The 17,833-nt window shown below is 28.5% G+C and overlaps 1 long non-coding RNA gene across 1 annotated transcript in view; it reads right to left on the reverse strand.

The window, feature by feature from the left end:
- Positions 1 to 312: 312 nt before the first annotated feature.
- LOC145273031 (uncharacterized) overlaps positions 313 to 17,833 on the reverse strand; it is a 123,291-nt gene continuing 105,770 nt past the window's right edge. Inside the window, exons 2-3 of the long non-coding RNA XR_013866150.1 lie at positions 6,894 to 6,964; positions 313 to 732 (exon numbers count right to left, since the gene is read on the reverse strand). This is a non-coding gene — a long non-coding RNA (uncharacterized LOC145273031). The remainder of the gene's footprint in view (positions 733 to 6,893; positions 6,965 to 17,833) is intronic.

Consider the following 17,833-nt stretch of genomic DNA (forward strand, 5'->3'; position numbering starts at 1 on the left):
CTAGTTTTAAATATGACGAAGCTTTTTGTTATAGATTGACAATCCACCAATAAACTCATTGCTATCTGTTTTTATTAACAATCTCTGAAGCATAATTTTACATTAATTCCCTGATACTAATAAGTTAATGTTGACATATTTGAAAAATAATAAGCTATCAGCCCACTATTCACATTATGTCTTAATAGATCTAATATATAGGCAACTAGTTAATGTATTTCTTGCAATATTGGTTTAATATATAACCCCATCATCATATTCAAGTAACAAAACAGAATTCACGTAAAAATAACTGAAAAAAGTCATTTAAACTTAAAGTAAAGTGTGTTTTATTTTCAATTAAGTTACAAGCAGACGAATATAAAGTTTAATAAAGCATAAATTTGCAATAGTTTATTTCCATGATAAAGTGAACGGCGCTTTTGATAAAACAGAATTCCATAGACCGCAAGTCAGTATGACAAAAACTGTGCACAATTATCTTTCACACTTGAATATTTATCTGGTAAATTGTTATAGTTGTTCAGACCAAATATTTGTTGAGTTGTTGGAAAAATTTCTTCGAAATATGGCTTAATAAGCCATTGGTTTCTGCTGCATGTCAATCGACCTTCCATCATATGTTTTTTTTTTTACTGAGAAAAGAAAGTGTATCGCTTTCCCTGCACTCAATTGTTCAAACTCAGCAAACTGTATTGTTGGTCAGCAGTTCATCCTACGTGACACAGGATTCTGGAAATAAAAAAAAAAACGACTGTAAGACATTTTTATGTATATATATATATATATATATATATATACATATATATGTATGTATATGTATATATAAGTATGTATGTATATGTACATATATGTATGTATGTATACGTATATATACACACATATATACACACATATGTGTGTTTTGTGTGTGTGTCGCTGTGTGTTCCGACATTGACATTTGATACAGAATCCCATATTTTTTTAAAGATTATGCCATATATATGGATAGAAATATATATATATATATATATATATGTATATATATATATATATATATGTATATATATATATATATATGAATGGAAATGTATAAAAAAGAATACGAAAAGTATGAAAGCTTATAACTTTTCTTTATTCGTTTTCAATTCGTTATGTGCAGAAATACAAAGTAATATTATGAAAAAATTTTTTACATATATATATATATATATATATATATATATATATATATATATATATATATATGGGGGGTGAGTGAAAAATGAATACAAAGCGTATAAAAGTTTATAACTTCATTTTTTATTGGTAACACGCAGGAATATAAAATATTATGAAAAAGGATAAAAAAAAACTGTGTTTACAAGTAAATTATTTTTAACCTATCCTACGGTTTTCCTCAGTAAGAATAATTGTCTGTGTGTGTGTGAGTTCAGTGACCATGGACTCCTAAACGGCTGTGGTCTTTTTTTTTTTTTTTTGATTTCACAAAAATGTGCTTAATAATTTTCTTACACATGTTACATATCGGAATTCACATAAGAAGTGCAGATAATCGATAAAGCAAAAAAAACAAAAAAAATTATGAAAGAATTGAACATGCGATCTTTACTAAGTAAACAGCGCTTACTGCCTTACAAAACCAGTGTATCTAAGTAGTTTTATTACTACACAAGAGAAAAACTCCGCACACACAATCAACAGTATATATTTTAATATGACAGGGTAGCGTTCGAAATGAATGTTCCTATTTTGTGCACGATTAAAGTACGATAAATGACTTTTGCGCTTTAAACCTTAATTTAAGCTAATATATAAAATTATTTTATAAAATTAATAGTAGGATCAAAACTAAGATATGGTCGATTCAGTCACTACTAGTAATATATGCATATATATATGTATATATATATATATATATATATATATATTAGTGTTATACTCACACACAAACTCTCTCTCACACAAACACACACACATTGTATATGTACTAGTAATATATATATATATACATATATATATATAGTACATATATAGGTGTGTGTGTTTGTGTGTGTGTGTGTGTGAGAGAGAGAGAGAGAGAGAGAGAGAGAGATGAGTAAAGCTTCGAAACCCCGCGGACTATCCATTTATTGTGTGCTTCCTTTTTAAAATAAAATGTTTTTAACACATTTATCTAATTGCTTTTTAAAATGTTTTATTAACTACTCTTATATATATTTGTTATTAAGTAAGATCTTTGCCTTACTTGTTGTTTCATCAAATACTTTTGTGTGCAAAATCCGATGCAAATCCGATCCCGCATTTTGCTAATTCATCCCCTCTGATGAGAAGGAAAGTATTCGAAACTCCGGGGATTTAGGTCTATCCCCTTATCAATTATTTCTTTTTCAGATGAAATATTTTTAAACTCTTTTTCAAATTGTTTTTAACATGCTTTATTAACTACTTGCTCGTATATATATATATATATATATATATATATATATATATATATATATATATATATATATATGAAGACAAACGAACAAAGAGATGAAGGGAATGAATAGTAATGAATACATTTTATTCAGTAGATTTAGCTTGAGAGACGATTAAATTTTTTAATGTAATGTGTAATATGTTTTTCCTATTTACTCATGCCAAACATTGCAGTTTTACAAGAAACAAATGAAACATACATAAATAAATTTTAATCCACCACTACTACTACTACTACTACTACTAATATTTTATAAGTAGTACTATTACAAATAAAATTAGTTTACGTGATATATATAATTATATATAAGCTCTATAATGTTTCTATTTTCCCCTCTCCCCAAAATACTACTACTATAATAACTACTACTTCTCAAAGTAATAATAGTAACCGTCACAAAAAAATAATAAAATAATAATAAAATAATAATAATGTTAATAATAATAATATCAATAATAATAATAATAATACTAATAATGTTAATAATAATAATATCAATAATAATAATAATAACATTAATAATAATAATAATAATAATAATAATAATAATAATAATAAGTCTTTTGTAATGACAATGGCAATTTAGTAATAATGATAGCAAGAGAAATAAATTAGTAACATTAATTATATCATTTAGGTTATTTATCATTTTCATTTTATATCATGATAAGAATTAATATATATATATATATATACATATATATATATAAATATATATATATATATATAACTACTTAACTTACATAAAATTAATATACGAAAGTATAAATTCATGCGTAAACTTTAAGTATTTACTTCAAAAGTGCTCAATACGTAGGTAGAGCTAGTAAGTAAGTTATGAAATATATATATGGCAATTAAGCTACACTAAATGTTCGGAGTTTCATCCACTCTAGGACTCTTCAGGCTACCCTCTGATGAGAAAGAAAGTATTTTAGTAAGTTATAAAATATATATTGCGGAATATTCAGTGTAGTTTAATTGCTATATATATTTTATTACTAACTAACTATATACACACATATATATATATATATATATATATATATATATATATATACATATATATATATAATAGCAATTGCAAAATAATTGTATAAAGTGAAAACATAGTACAAACAATCATACGACTACTACTACTACTAATAATAATAATAATGATAATAATAATAATGAATATTAAAGCAATAATAATAACAACAATTATATATTTAAAATATATAACATGTAAGTATAGTTTTTAGATATAAAGATATGAATAATAATAACAATTTTAATAATAATTATATTTATATTAATACTATTATTGCAACTAAAATAATAACAATAATAATTGGAAATATAATAATAATGATAACAATAATAATAATAACGCAGATAGTAATAAAACAATAATAAGACTGACAATAATGATAACTCTAATTTAGTAATATCAAAAACAATAATAATAATAGTAATAAGAATAACAATAATAGTAGTAATTGAACAATAATAATCAAAAAAATAAAAATAATTTCAGTTACAATATTAATAATAAACTATTAATAATAATATTAATAATAATATTAGTAATAATAATATTAATAATAATATAAATAATACTATTAATAATAATAATAATAATAATGGTGATGTCAGTAAAGCACCAATATGCAAGAATAATATACTTCAATAAAAAACAGTTAATACCATGTGAACAAAGAATATGAGATATATAAAAAATGACATATCTATCTATCTATCTATATATATATATATATGTATATATATATACATATATATATATATATAAATTCGTTCTCTGTCTTTGTTTGTCTGTTAGTTTGTTTGTTTCTTCACAATTGATTAATATATACAGAATGGTCCGTTACTGTAATATTTTTATTTATTTATTTTTTTTTCATATATAGTATGGCTTTTTCGTATGTATATGATTAAGAGACCACATTTGCATATTATGGTAAGGAAAACAAATTTTATTTAATAGCTGTATGTTAGTTTAAGTTTCTAGCGAGAGAGTAGTTTTTAGTGTTCTATTTAACATTGTTATTTCATCAACTTTAAATAACAATTATATTGATAACCTATTTCAGTCAACTTTAGTTATTTTTTCCGACAACGATTTTTTCAGACACGGGTAGTGCTATTTCTACTGAAGAGTTTTATTCTTATGTTCCGAAATTCGAAAGATAAAGAAATAAATTATCCTCCATATAAATAAGTTAATGGTGTTAAAAAGTAATTTCGTGTAGACAGAAAGATGTTTTGCATTATATTTATATATTCAAAACAACAACAACAACAAGAAGAAGAAGAAGAAGAAGAAGAAGAAGAAGACCCACTTACGAATAAACGAAAGATCTGATTTGTCTGTTTTTAGCGTTACGGGAATTGAACCCCCAACCAAAAAAATGTCACAAGGAGTAAATTTCTATTATTTAGGAAAAAAAACAACAAAAAAAAAAACAGCCAGTAAAAAAGTACTTTTTCAAAACATTAAACAAAAACAAAAACAAGCCAATAAAAAGGATTTCATTTTGTTCCTAACATTGCAAACGCGTTAATGTTTATAATCAAATATTTTTTACAGTAGGCAAAGTCGTTCGCAAATTAGCTATTTTCCTTATTTACGTTTCAGATTGGTGTCTACCTATAAGGTTTTTTTCGGTGCCTCCGGCACTCGCTTCTATTATTATTGAAATAAAAGTTGTTTTGATTCATTTACTTGTTATTTTATTTTTGTTGGGGGCGGGGGGAGTCCAGCACACGAACCGCAAATAGTGCTCAATATCCGGTAAATAGCTTCTTCTCTTGTAACCATTCTGCCGAAATATCTAGTAGAGAGGGTAGCACGTACTCCTTTTTGGGGAGGCGATTTCATTTATATGTTTTTATCCTTTCTTTTTTTTGTTTGAAATTGTTGTGGGAATATCGACGTTGCCCACAATAAAAATGATTAATATTCTTTATGTCGACCCGGGCAATGCCGGGTTCCCTTGCTACTAACGTATATCAGTGCAGCAAATATGATTATATAAACAATTAACGAAGCCTAGCATAATAAAAAGGCATGAATGGGTTGGTCCACTATATAACCCAATTTGTTTTTCAAAACATAGGGGACACATTTTGGAGAAAACTGTGTGGTTCTAAAATTGACTACCGTTAAATGCTTGCCCGAGGTATATTTGTATTATTTTTTCCATTTTTTTTTATCATTTTGTGCTTGGCAGTCATTCATTTGGCATTTACCCTCGTTCAACCTGATATCTTGTTTTTAGATTCAAACAGTTAAGTTAAGCAGAATTGTTGTAACGCTTAGTTCATCAGGTTTATTTGCCACGTAGTTTTCTTTACAATAAATTATGATTTGTCTGATAGTTCGTATAAATATTGAAATAAGTAATAACTTATTTAGAATGCAGTTTTTTTTTTGCATTATATAAAACCTTGGGATTTTGGTATTTCCCTATTTAAGTTCTGCATAAAGAATCATTATTAAAGCAAAGAATTTTTACTTTATTCCTCATACCCAATCTGTATATTGGGTTTGATGCGTGCATTTGCAATACAATAATCATAATAATCTGAAGGGAATACGTGGACATAGTTGATTGTTTATGGTTTATATTCAACTTTTCTTTCTAGTATTTGTTCATACAATTTATTGCTACACTAGATGTTTAATATTTTCGTGGAGGATTCTAGCTTAAGCTCAATGGCCAAGGTCATAGCGTATGTATGTATATACTCTCTTAGAGCAAATTTCTGTACTGGTCATGAGAAAACCTACTATGATGATGATCCCCAACCCATGAATGGTTCACACCATTTTCCAGGGCACACATCTAAAGTCAAGGTCATAGCACCCACACCACATGATCGATCATTATCAAACCTGGCATAACAATGGTCTCCGACCTAGAGATGGTGCAAACCATTTTTCAAAATCAAGGTCAAAGGATAAGGTCGAACCTTTGCTGCATGTACTCGAGCATACAGCAATGCCCCGTGCGAAGCGCGAGTATCATGGCTAGTATACATATATTCCTATGATAGGTCATCAATATAGTATTTAGTCGGTTGTTTTTTGCTATTTTGTAAGTTTTCACTAATAGGGAGAAGATAACTTAGGGGTCGTAATACTCTGGGAGACTACTTATATATTTAAGAAGTTTAAGATATCTAGTTAATATTAACAATCATACAAACATATCATGTGATAGAATATATATATGTATATATATATATAAATATATATATATATATATATATATATATATATATAATTTTAAAATGTATTTACTAATTATAGTACATAATGTCTTATCTACGTTATGGGTTTTAAATATGGTTTTACAGATTACCTTATTTCCATATTCTAAAGGGAACCATGACCCATATCATAAATAAGAAGACATAGTCTACTTACTTTCTAATACATAATTCAAGATCAGCAAGCAACTTTATTAATCAGCAATTCTTGGCATTTCCCAATACATTCTGAAAGATAAAAAAAAACAAGGCATATAATAGGATCGTTTACAAAATTAAAAATGAAGTTAAATTCCGAAAAAATTGGATTATATAATACATGTAAAAAAACATGCTTATATCATATGCTAACTAGACGTACCATAGTTTTACAATGATAATCCTGTATAAATATGTTTACGTTTATATTTGTCAGCAGCATGCAGACAAATAATTGCTAGACACGCTACCATAAATGTTCGATGTTAAAGCAATATATAACAACTAATACTTTAGGAACAACTGATGTTATGTGACATGGAGTGGCGATATAAAATCATGAAATCATAAAATCATGTGCATATATATATACACATATATGCGTGTGTGTGTGTGTGTGTGTGTATTTTATGGTAGATCGTGAAGCGTCTATATATCGATGGAGTTTTGTCTATATTCAAATATGGTCGCAATATTATAGCATAAAAACGAAACGTCGATTCACAATAAAGATAACCGTTTGTTTGTTTACCCTTTTTGATTTTTCAACTGTGATCGATTATTAACTACACATAGACACAATGACAAGCGCGTACGCACACACATACACACACAACACACACACACACACACACATATATATATATATATATATATATATCGGTGGAAATTGCTCAATTTGTGTGTCAAATCTGCTTTAAGATGTGCAAATCTGCGGCGAGAGTGCAGAGATATCTGAGATGGCATGGACAATAAGATTGGATGAACTCATTGTGATGGCAATCATCTGGAAAGATGCAGCAATATGTGTATATATATATATATATATATATATATATATATAATTGGTGCATGCTGGGTTTTTCTGTAAGGTCTGACGCGGCTGCTGGATCGTAAACATAGCCCGGCATCCGAAACATATGCAACTAAACATATACAACGGTAATAATATATAAATACCATATTTGATCTGCAATAGCATTGAGTACTCTCTTCAGGTTTTTGCTAATTACTAATTTTACTATATATATATATATATATATATATAAATATATATGTAAATATATATATATGTATATATATATATTAACTTCCGTGTGTGTGTGTGTGTGTGTGTGTGTGTGTGTGTGTGTGTGTGTGTGTGTGTGTGTGTGTGTGTGTGTGAGTAAAACTCTCACACCCCGCTAGACCGATTATGGGCTAACCTAATTTAGCATGAAGATGTTCCTTCACACCGCTATGATGCACACAATTTTCCAAGGTCAAGATAAAAAGGTCAAAATAATAGCCTATGTATATATACACTTTTCAACCGTCCTCATTGATTGAGTGATCATGAGTAAATCTGACAAGATGATGGTTTCCTACCTAGCATTTTTCAAGGTCAAGACAGATATATTGTTACTATATATATATATATATATATATATATATATATATATATATATATATATATGTATATATATACATATATAAATATGTATATATGTATATATAATTATACTAGCAAAGTCCTTATCTAATATATATCTAATATATATATATATATATAAATATATATATGTACGTGTATATATATGTATATATATATATATATATATATATATATATATATATATTGGATATACATTACGTAAGGAATTTGCTAGTATAGTTATATGTAGTATATATATATATATATATATATATATATATATATATATATATATGCATATATACATATCTATATAATTATAACACTCAAATTACCATCTAATGGGTGTTGTAATCCAACATCCGGTTTATGACTTCTGGTTGAGCATGTGTACATAAAGATAAATCCATAATAGCTTAAACAAATAAACACAAATCGCTGTACCGGGTTTGTTCGAACAAACGGACACCCGTAGAAAAGCGAAATCCTTAATTTATTGAATGAATAACTTAAGGATATGGGAAGCAAACGCAAAACTTGATTACAAATAATGCGTATAATCATCGACGTGTTTCATATATGTGGCATATATTATACTAAATAATTAACGCGACATTAAAACGTACCGTTTTACTGTGTTCGTTTTCAGCGTCCCAATTTATTTTTCTCACGTTTAAATTTTCCAAAAATCATTTGCTAATACTTTCTGCCTTTTTTATATCGTTCATTTTCCTATTACGTTTAAGTTATTTTAACGCAATTTTCTTACAAATAAACCTACTTTAACTCGTTGACACAATTTGAGCATTTTACAACGGCCATTTACACACCGCCTTCTTTTTTTTTAATTTATTGTGCATTCTGTTAATACACCGTTCTTAAAACCATTCATACATTTTCTTCTACACTACGAACATAAATAAATACCCCCGAATGCTTTTTTAATTGCGATAAGAATAAATAAGTAACACCATAATAAAACGTATTGTTGTACTGTGTACTTTTTCAGCGTCCTTATTGGGTCTTTTTCAGGTTTGAATTAAAAGATATGTGAAAATTTGACTTTAACTTTAAGTAGTATGGTATCCGTCCACTGCACATTGGCCTATTAGTATGACAAACCACTTATAATTAATTGTATGTTTTTTTCAAAAATAAACAATTATAAATAGAACTACTAATAAATATTCTGACAGGATCAACATTTTTTTACAATCCGGTTTTGCTACTTATTTTATGAGACCGCTATGCTTTTGACGCACGTCTATCACAGTTGTTGATGTCTAAGAGTGTCACACTGTCAATTACTGCGACAAAGAAATAAATCTTTCAGATCATTTACTCTTTATTTTCGATGAGGAGGCTGATTATTCAAACACATGGCAACGCGCGCACACATACACACACACACGCACACACACACACACACACATATATATATATATATATCGCATATAGTTTTTGATATCTCTTGGCTACTTAAAACTCGAGACCGTTTGACAGCTAGTGTCATTGGAATTAATATATTTTGTGTTCTTATGCTAAATTCGTGTGGATTGTCTTAGCCATGCAAATTATTTCAATAAGAACTAAAACATACAAACCACTTTATAAAGTGTCCTCATCTGTTTACTAGATGCACGTTCATTAATATTTTATAAATATCTGGCTATTTCTATAGAATATCTGCATTTTATATTATGTTTTAATTTTTCACGTACAATCTCTTATTAAGCAAATGAACTTGACTTATATTTACGACTTTTCAAAAACTATAATCAGAAAAAGTAAAATAAAATTCCATGCATTAATTAAGATGCGCTGTACTGTTTTTCACTTTTTTGATAATTATCTTCAATGCAATAAAAATAAATGAAAATAGTATTGTTTATTTTACATCAATTTATTACGAATATTTTTAAATCTATGTAAAATATTTATGTAAAGAATTAATATAAATTGGATAAAAACAAGGGGGATAATGCTATTTGAAGCTATTTCTCAGGCATTTCTATTTTCTGATATTCTTGCAACGGAAGCAAGCATCTTCACGAAGGGGATGCAGATGTATTTGAAAGTGGCTTTTCCAAACGTAATGATGAAAACAAAAGCTGACGAATGCCAAACGGCTTTCCCTGGCAGTTATCTTGTCCGACAATCGATGTAATTCGCACAGATAAGTAATCATCTGTTATTTGCATGATTAGTGACTGTTGGACACGCCTCACATCTGATTCGTGCCTGCCAACAACTGAACTCTGTTTCCTGCTTTACATTGTTAATGACATACATCATGAACGACATCACTTCTATTTTGTTTAGAAACAGATAACACGCTTCCCTGTTGCCATATATTCTAGAGTATTCTTTCATTTTGATAGAACGGATTTATGTGAAAGATAATGCCTTTGTCCTGCATAATACGTCGACTTCCTGCAGTGTTACATGGAAGCTGAAAATTGGCGTGTTATTATTTTTCGTCAATTAAATACAAGAAAGTGGCAACATCTTATATTTCTTCTCAGTATTGAGAGAGCACTGTCCGGGAGCAATAATTTATAAGCTCGCCGTACAAACAGAACATTCGCACCGACCTAATTTGCTCATTAATACATTCAAAATATTTGGAAAATAGAAAACTCGGTGGACAATATATTTGAACTTAGTAACATAGGATAATTATTTAATTTTTGATTACTTATATAGTAATGTTTTGTGTTGTAATTGCTCTAAAGGCATTTTATGTTGTGCTAATCTTGTAATAAAACCATACGTTCAATTGAAACCATTGTCAATCATATTTCTTATCCGGAGATGAAGTAAATTCAAGATTCATCCTGGGTATTTTAAATGAAATCAACATAAAGCATTGACACCTTACGTGAAAGGTTCATTAGACCTGATTTTTTACCTGGGAGTCACAACTTATTAAGGCCCGAAGGCCACTCGAGAGTAAAGGTTAATAAAGATAAAGTGATAGTGTAGTAATCGTTAGTGGTCTAAATTGGCTAGAATTTTATGATTGATGGGGAGGGCTTAATAAGTACTAGTTTATATGTGTTTTGAAGGCTGACATTATTTGAAAGCTGGCATTCAACCGGGAAGTAGACACGTTGAGCAGCGTTTCACAGACAGATAGTTCTGAGAAAAAAATTTTGTTCGTGGAATGTGCGTTTAGATTTAAGCACAGTTAGAGAGTTGTAAAAATCGTAGAATAGTTGTAAGTGGTTGTGTCTTTTGTGAAGGTTTGGCAAAGGGGGGGCATAGATTTAAGTGAAGTCGAGCACGTACCATAAAAATGGCGATAGAGCAGAGAAAGGCTCACGACTAGGCCATTATTTAAAATTTCACCAAGATAGCACACAATCTACGAAGTGTGCACTGAAAAAAAATCTTGTACATATAAGTGTACAAAATAACAGGCGGAGAGCTTATTTATTTAGCGTAACCAAATACACAAATGTAAAAGGTTTCTAGTTAGCCTTTCGAGACAGAACAACTTAAGGCAGAGATAGTGTGGAAATAAAGATGGGAATAAAGCAAGGTAGGGGCAATGAAGCAATGATTATACATAAAGTGCTATGTATATTTATTTTTCAATATCAAATATAGTGTTACGTCCAGCTTAGCAAAGTGTTAGGGATTCTCAAGAGAAAAAAGAGAATAGAGCGTAACCGACTCTTTAATCACCAATTAACACTTAACAAATATTTGAAAGCAATATAATATCGAAATTAGATCTAGACTTTATTTACAGAAATATTGTATTGAAGTGCATATATATATATATATATATATATATATATGAGTTATGAAAATATATATGGCATTAAAGCTATATGTGTGTGTGCGTGTGTGTGTTTTGAGTTTGTAATTCATATTAACATCTACTTCAAGTCAAATTAAACGGCATAGATACATCGAGTATGAGTTACAATTTATTGATATATCTCAATTCATATTATAATGGTTTATTAGGTATAGATGTCCATTGTCATGGATGTTTATAATACGTTTACAGTGTTCACTATATCCTACGAAAACTAGCCTGCATGTATAATACTAAGTCAACTTTAACTTGAAGGATAAGCCATTTATATTTATAGAAGTGATGACAAAAAAACCTTATAGAAACAATGTTATATAGATTACAAACACATATCGTGTGCATTTAAAGAAAGGTCCGTAAAGCGGAAAATAATTAACAATCATTTAAGGGTGTGAACAAGAACGAGTAGAAAGTTGTTTAATACTCTGTAATAAGTCCTTGTGCGAACGAGCAGGGAACAAAATGTTTTAAATAATAATAATAATAATAATAATAATAATAATAATAATAATAATAATAATAATAATAATAATAATAGAAATACAATAACAAAGACTTTCGCTGGCGAGGACTACTATTGAGCATAACCAGTTATACACTCCTTTTTAAAGTTTCATCTCTATTTTTCTCGCTATCAATGTTTAATGAAACCTATATAAAATATGTTCCTCATTAAATTGTAAAGATTTTCTATTCTGAAAGAAGTTTTAAAACATTTAATATACAAAATGTTATTTTAAAGTTTTTGTTCGAAAATTCAGATTTTCTCATTATTCAGACATGGATGGCAAAGAGGGAGTTGCAAAAAAGAGTTGTGGTGTGAGGGGAAATACAAACTGGAACAAAGAGAATATTCAGACCTATAATAATACAAAGAGTGGGTTGCAAAAATGAGCTGTAGTGTGAGGAGAAATACACACTGAAATAGAGAGTAGAAGAGTTTTATAAATAATGCAAAACCACATTCATTTTTTAAATCCAAATTAATAAATGAAATAAAATATTATCTTAAAAAGATACGATACAAGTTAGAAAAACATTTCATCCAAGGCATGAAAATTGTTAAACAAAATGTTTTTACTATAGGCTTTAAAAAGAAAGGTACAATATTCAATTTGAAATTATTTCATCTTCAAAGTGCACTTTTATACATTTTACAAAGTAAGGTATTAGATTTTTATACCTTACTTTGTTAAATTTATAAAAGTGCTATTTGAAGATAAATAAATTTCAAATTGAATCTTGTACCTTTATTTTTAAAGCCTATAGTAAATACATTTTTTTTAACAATTTCATGCCTTGGATGAAATGCTTTTCTAACTTGTATTAAAGGTTGTTTAAACAGAACTGGTTCTCAACAGATCGGTAGACATGGAATATTTTAATTGTGATAAATTTCCACGAGCAAAAATGTATGATTTTCGAGTCTACGTATATAAATTATACGAGAATTTACACACAAAAAACATCCCAAAATGCGTTTATACAGACGAATTATGTTTCATTCGGCATATACCAGAATTATGTGAATTTTTATAAATAAACACAACACGTGTTAGAAAATATTGTATACGGTTTCGCTAATTGAAGTTTTTTTTTATATTAATGTCTGTATAGATGTACGCATTTGTTAAAAACACGGGCAAAGTAAAGTATGAAAAGAATCAACTATTTCATGTTGTTACGATGCGGACCTATTAAATAAATCAGTTCCATCTTTAATATATAAAATCTGATTGCCTTTTTATTATTATTATTATTTCATATTGAGAATAAATAAATGTTTATAAGTTTTCGTGAAACCATCCACGTACTACGTATTTCGATAATTACCACACCGAATTTATAAAATGAAACACTTCGGAAAACTAAATATATATATATATATATATATATATATATATATATATATATATATATATATATATATATACAGGGTTACTCAAAAATCAAGAGACTTTATTAAAAAATCAAGAGACTTTATTCAAAAATCAAGAGACTTTATTCAAAAATATAAAGACTTTATTCAAAAATCAAGAGACTTTATTCAAAAATATAAAGACTTTATTCCAAAATATAAAGACTTTTTCAGATATAAAAAAAAAATATTTTTAAGTTTTACCCTAAATGGTAGAATCAAATCAAGGTATCGAGAACAATATGAACTCGGATGGTTCTGCTAACAAGAAACCCAGAGTAATGATGAATGAATCTCTTTTTGAGTTAATAAAAAGGCTTATTGGGCAAAATTTACCTGCAACGGAAATTATGCAGATGACAGGACAGAGCAAGTCTACTGTGTATAAAGCAGTTTCAAAGATAAGAGAAAATCCAGATTCCTCTTATTCTGAGAATTATGGAAAATCAGGGCGACCTACAACACAGCATCCTGACTTGGTAAACAAGGTTAAAAATATTATTAATGAAGACCAGTCGTTAACTCAAAAAGGGATTCAAACAAAGTTTGAAGAAAAATTTGGATTTACCCCGAATCAAACCTCCGTTTGCAGACTTTTGAAGGAAGCGGGGCTTACAAGAAAAAGGCTGAAGAGGAAGGCAGCTGTCGTTTACACGAATAATCACCGTGAAAAAATGAGAGAATACGCCAGGGCTTTTGTGGGATATCGAAACCGCGAAGTTTTGTTTCTGGATGAAACAGGCTTTAATTTGCACACATCCAAAAATTATGGATATTCACAAATTGGTGTAAGCCCAGTTACTTATGTGCCCCCTTCTAAAGGACAAAACCTATCAGCCTGCTGTATTATTTCACAGTTCAGCTTATCCTATTACAAACTGATTGATGGATCGTTTAATGGGGAGAGGTTTCTTGAGTTTCTCGTCGGGGCTGTTAATGAGGGTGTTTTAAGGAGAAATGCAGTCTTAGTAATGGATAACGCCCCAATCCACAAGACAATTGTTGTTAAAGAGCTTTTAGAATCTCACCAGATTGAAGTTGTATATCTTCCCCCCTACAGCCCCGACCTTAACCCTATAGAAAAATTTTTTAGTATGGTTAAGTCTAGATACTCGGCCATAAGACCTCGTGCTGTTACTAGGGAAGAATTAAAAATTAATGTTGGTAATGTTTTGGAAAACTTACATGGGGAGGATCTGCAAATTTTTAAAAATCTCATAAGAAATATGTGGGACCTAATCTACCAAGTAATAACAGGTGTTGAATAAATGAAATTATAAAGTCTCTTGATTTTTTAATAAAGTCTCTTGGTTTTTGAATAAAGTCTCTTGGTTTTTGAATAAAGTCTTTATATTTTTGAATAAAGTCTTTATATTTTTGAATAAAGTCTCTTGGTTTTTTAATAAAGTCTCTTGGTTTTTGAATAAAGTCTCTTGGTTTTTGAATAAAGTCTTTATATTTTTGAATAAAGTCTCTTGGTTTTTGAATAAAGTCTCTTGATTTTTTAATAACCCTGTATATATATATATATATATATATATATATATATATATATATATATATATATATATATATATATATATATAAATGTGTGTGTATGTGTATTATATTAACGTACTTGTCAATAAACTTACGCAATAAGATCGTGTGTGACAACAAACTAAAGAAAATATGAACACAAATGCGGGATTTTCTCGTGGGCAAGAAACGTCGTTCGTATGAATCCTACGATAAACGGAGTTCGAGTTGAAATAATTCACTAATCATAAACCAATATAAACTGTCAGACCATTTAAATTTAAATTTATCGAACGCTAAAAAGGAAAAATTCATCCGACTTTTTCAGCCGGATTTTACCAAATATATAATCAGTTTTGCTTAGTAAATCTTATTTATAGAAATGTAGTTCTATTGTTTGAGTTATTTTTAAGTTTTAAATGTGTAAGTTCAGTTTAATTATTTTGTATCTCAACAGAATATGATAAACTGCGATCATATACTGGAAAACATGGGGAAAAACTCAACATGTAAACAAATATAATGGAGTAGGGTTTTGTAGCTGCCAAAATACCAGAAAGGCATATAAATACTAGAAAAAAGTATATTAATTTTATTTTGCTGATTTAATGCTGGACATTGTTTTAACGGACGATTAAAATATGTTTTTTGTTTAACTGTTTTATATAAGGTGTAATATTATTGACAGATTCTGTACTGATTAAAAAATATTAAATTAAACATTAATTCACAGACATTGTACAATGGGGGTTGTTTTGATAGATTCTACCGTCCTGATTTCATTCTGTTTTCATTCATATTCAAATGAAATTCTTTCCTAAAGCGCAGGCCTTAATCGAAGTATTTGAGCATATTTAATCAGTAAAATCGATTATTCCTGATTTCAGTGAATATCGATGATCGATGCCACACATGTAAACCTGTTCAATCTCAGCGTTTTCCTCTTAAAGTCTGATTGGAGGTTTTGCAAAGGTCATTCTTCACTTTCGTTTTATAGCAGTAAGTTGACTTTTTATCGTTGTCCGCTACGATAGCCTATCGTTCGTTCGATGAAGGTCAATAGCAATTTTGATATTTCTTGTGTCTCTTATTTTAAGGCCTGTTAACAGGATTCAAGAATAAGCCGTACATTCCACTATTCTCTGGCTCTTCTCCTTGGCCTATTCGTGTGTGAATGAAACATCTGATAATTATTCAATACAAGATTACATCCAATAATCGTGTTCTGATAGTATTCAGATAGTGGAAATTAAATGGTAACGAAGTGTGACAAATTGTTTAGATTCTTAATTTTTATGACGACTTTAACCGTCAAGATACAACACGGTTTTGCCTGTCCTATCTAAGTTTTGGATGTGCATAAATACAGACGGCATCGATGCCAAGCTATATATTAAAATATATAAGTTGGTTTAACATGTTATATTAAGATCTAAAAAAAATTAAAAAAACATGGTGTAAAACCAATTGTTAATAAGAGAATAATTCAAATAAGGAAATTGATAGAATGAATGCGAAATGTTTATCTTTTTTAAGAAAAAAATACTTAATAAATTTATGATTACTTTTTGTGGCAAACCGAAACAATTATATCCTGAAAGAAAACTATAGATTTTTAGTATTTTACGAGAATCCAGTTCCGTTGTATATATATAAAAATTTATTTATATATATATAAATATATTTATATACATATTTAAATATATTTGTATATTTGTATATATATATATATATATATATATATATATATATATATATATATATATATATATATATATAAGTGAACGTGTGTGTGTGTCTGTCTGTCTTTTTACATCTCCCTACACAATAACTCTGTTATTTTTTTAATCTACAGGCTCGAAATTTGATATACAGGGTACTGACATTTGGGAAAATCTACGTGATCCATTTTCGGCCAGAAATTTGGATGTTAAGGGGTCAAAGTTCAACGATTTGACCATTGAGAACTCCACCAAACTCCTCCGAGAATTTTTGAGTCTAAACATTTGGAATTTTAAATATAGGTTCCTTGGAGATGGATTTACTTAATAACTTGATTTGAGCCAAAAACAATAAATCTTAATGGGTCGTAATAGGGGTCAAAGTTAAAAAAATTGACAGTTTTCTTTTTTTTTTGTCCAGCCTACACCTCCAAACACCCGGGCAAGGCCGCACACTAATGATAATATATATATATATATATATATATATATATATATA

The sequence above is a fragment of the Euprymna scolopes genome, chromosome 4, assembly GCF_053919585.1.
Source record: "Euprymna scolopes isolate OS-2025 chromosome 4, ASM5391958v1, whole genome shotgun sequence".
In the NCBI taxonomy this organism is placed as follows: Eukaryota; Metazoa; Mollusca; class Cephalopoda; order Sepiida; family Sepiolidae; genus Euprymna; species Euprymna scolopes.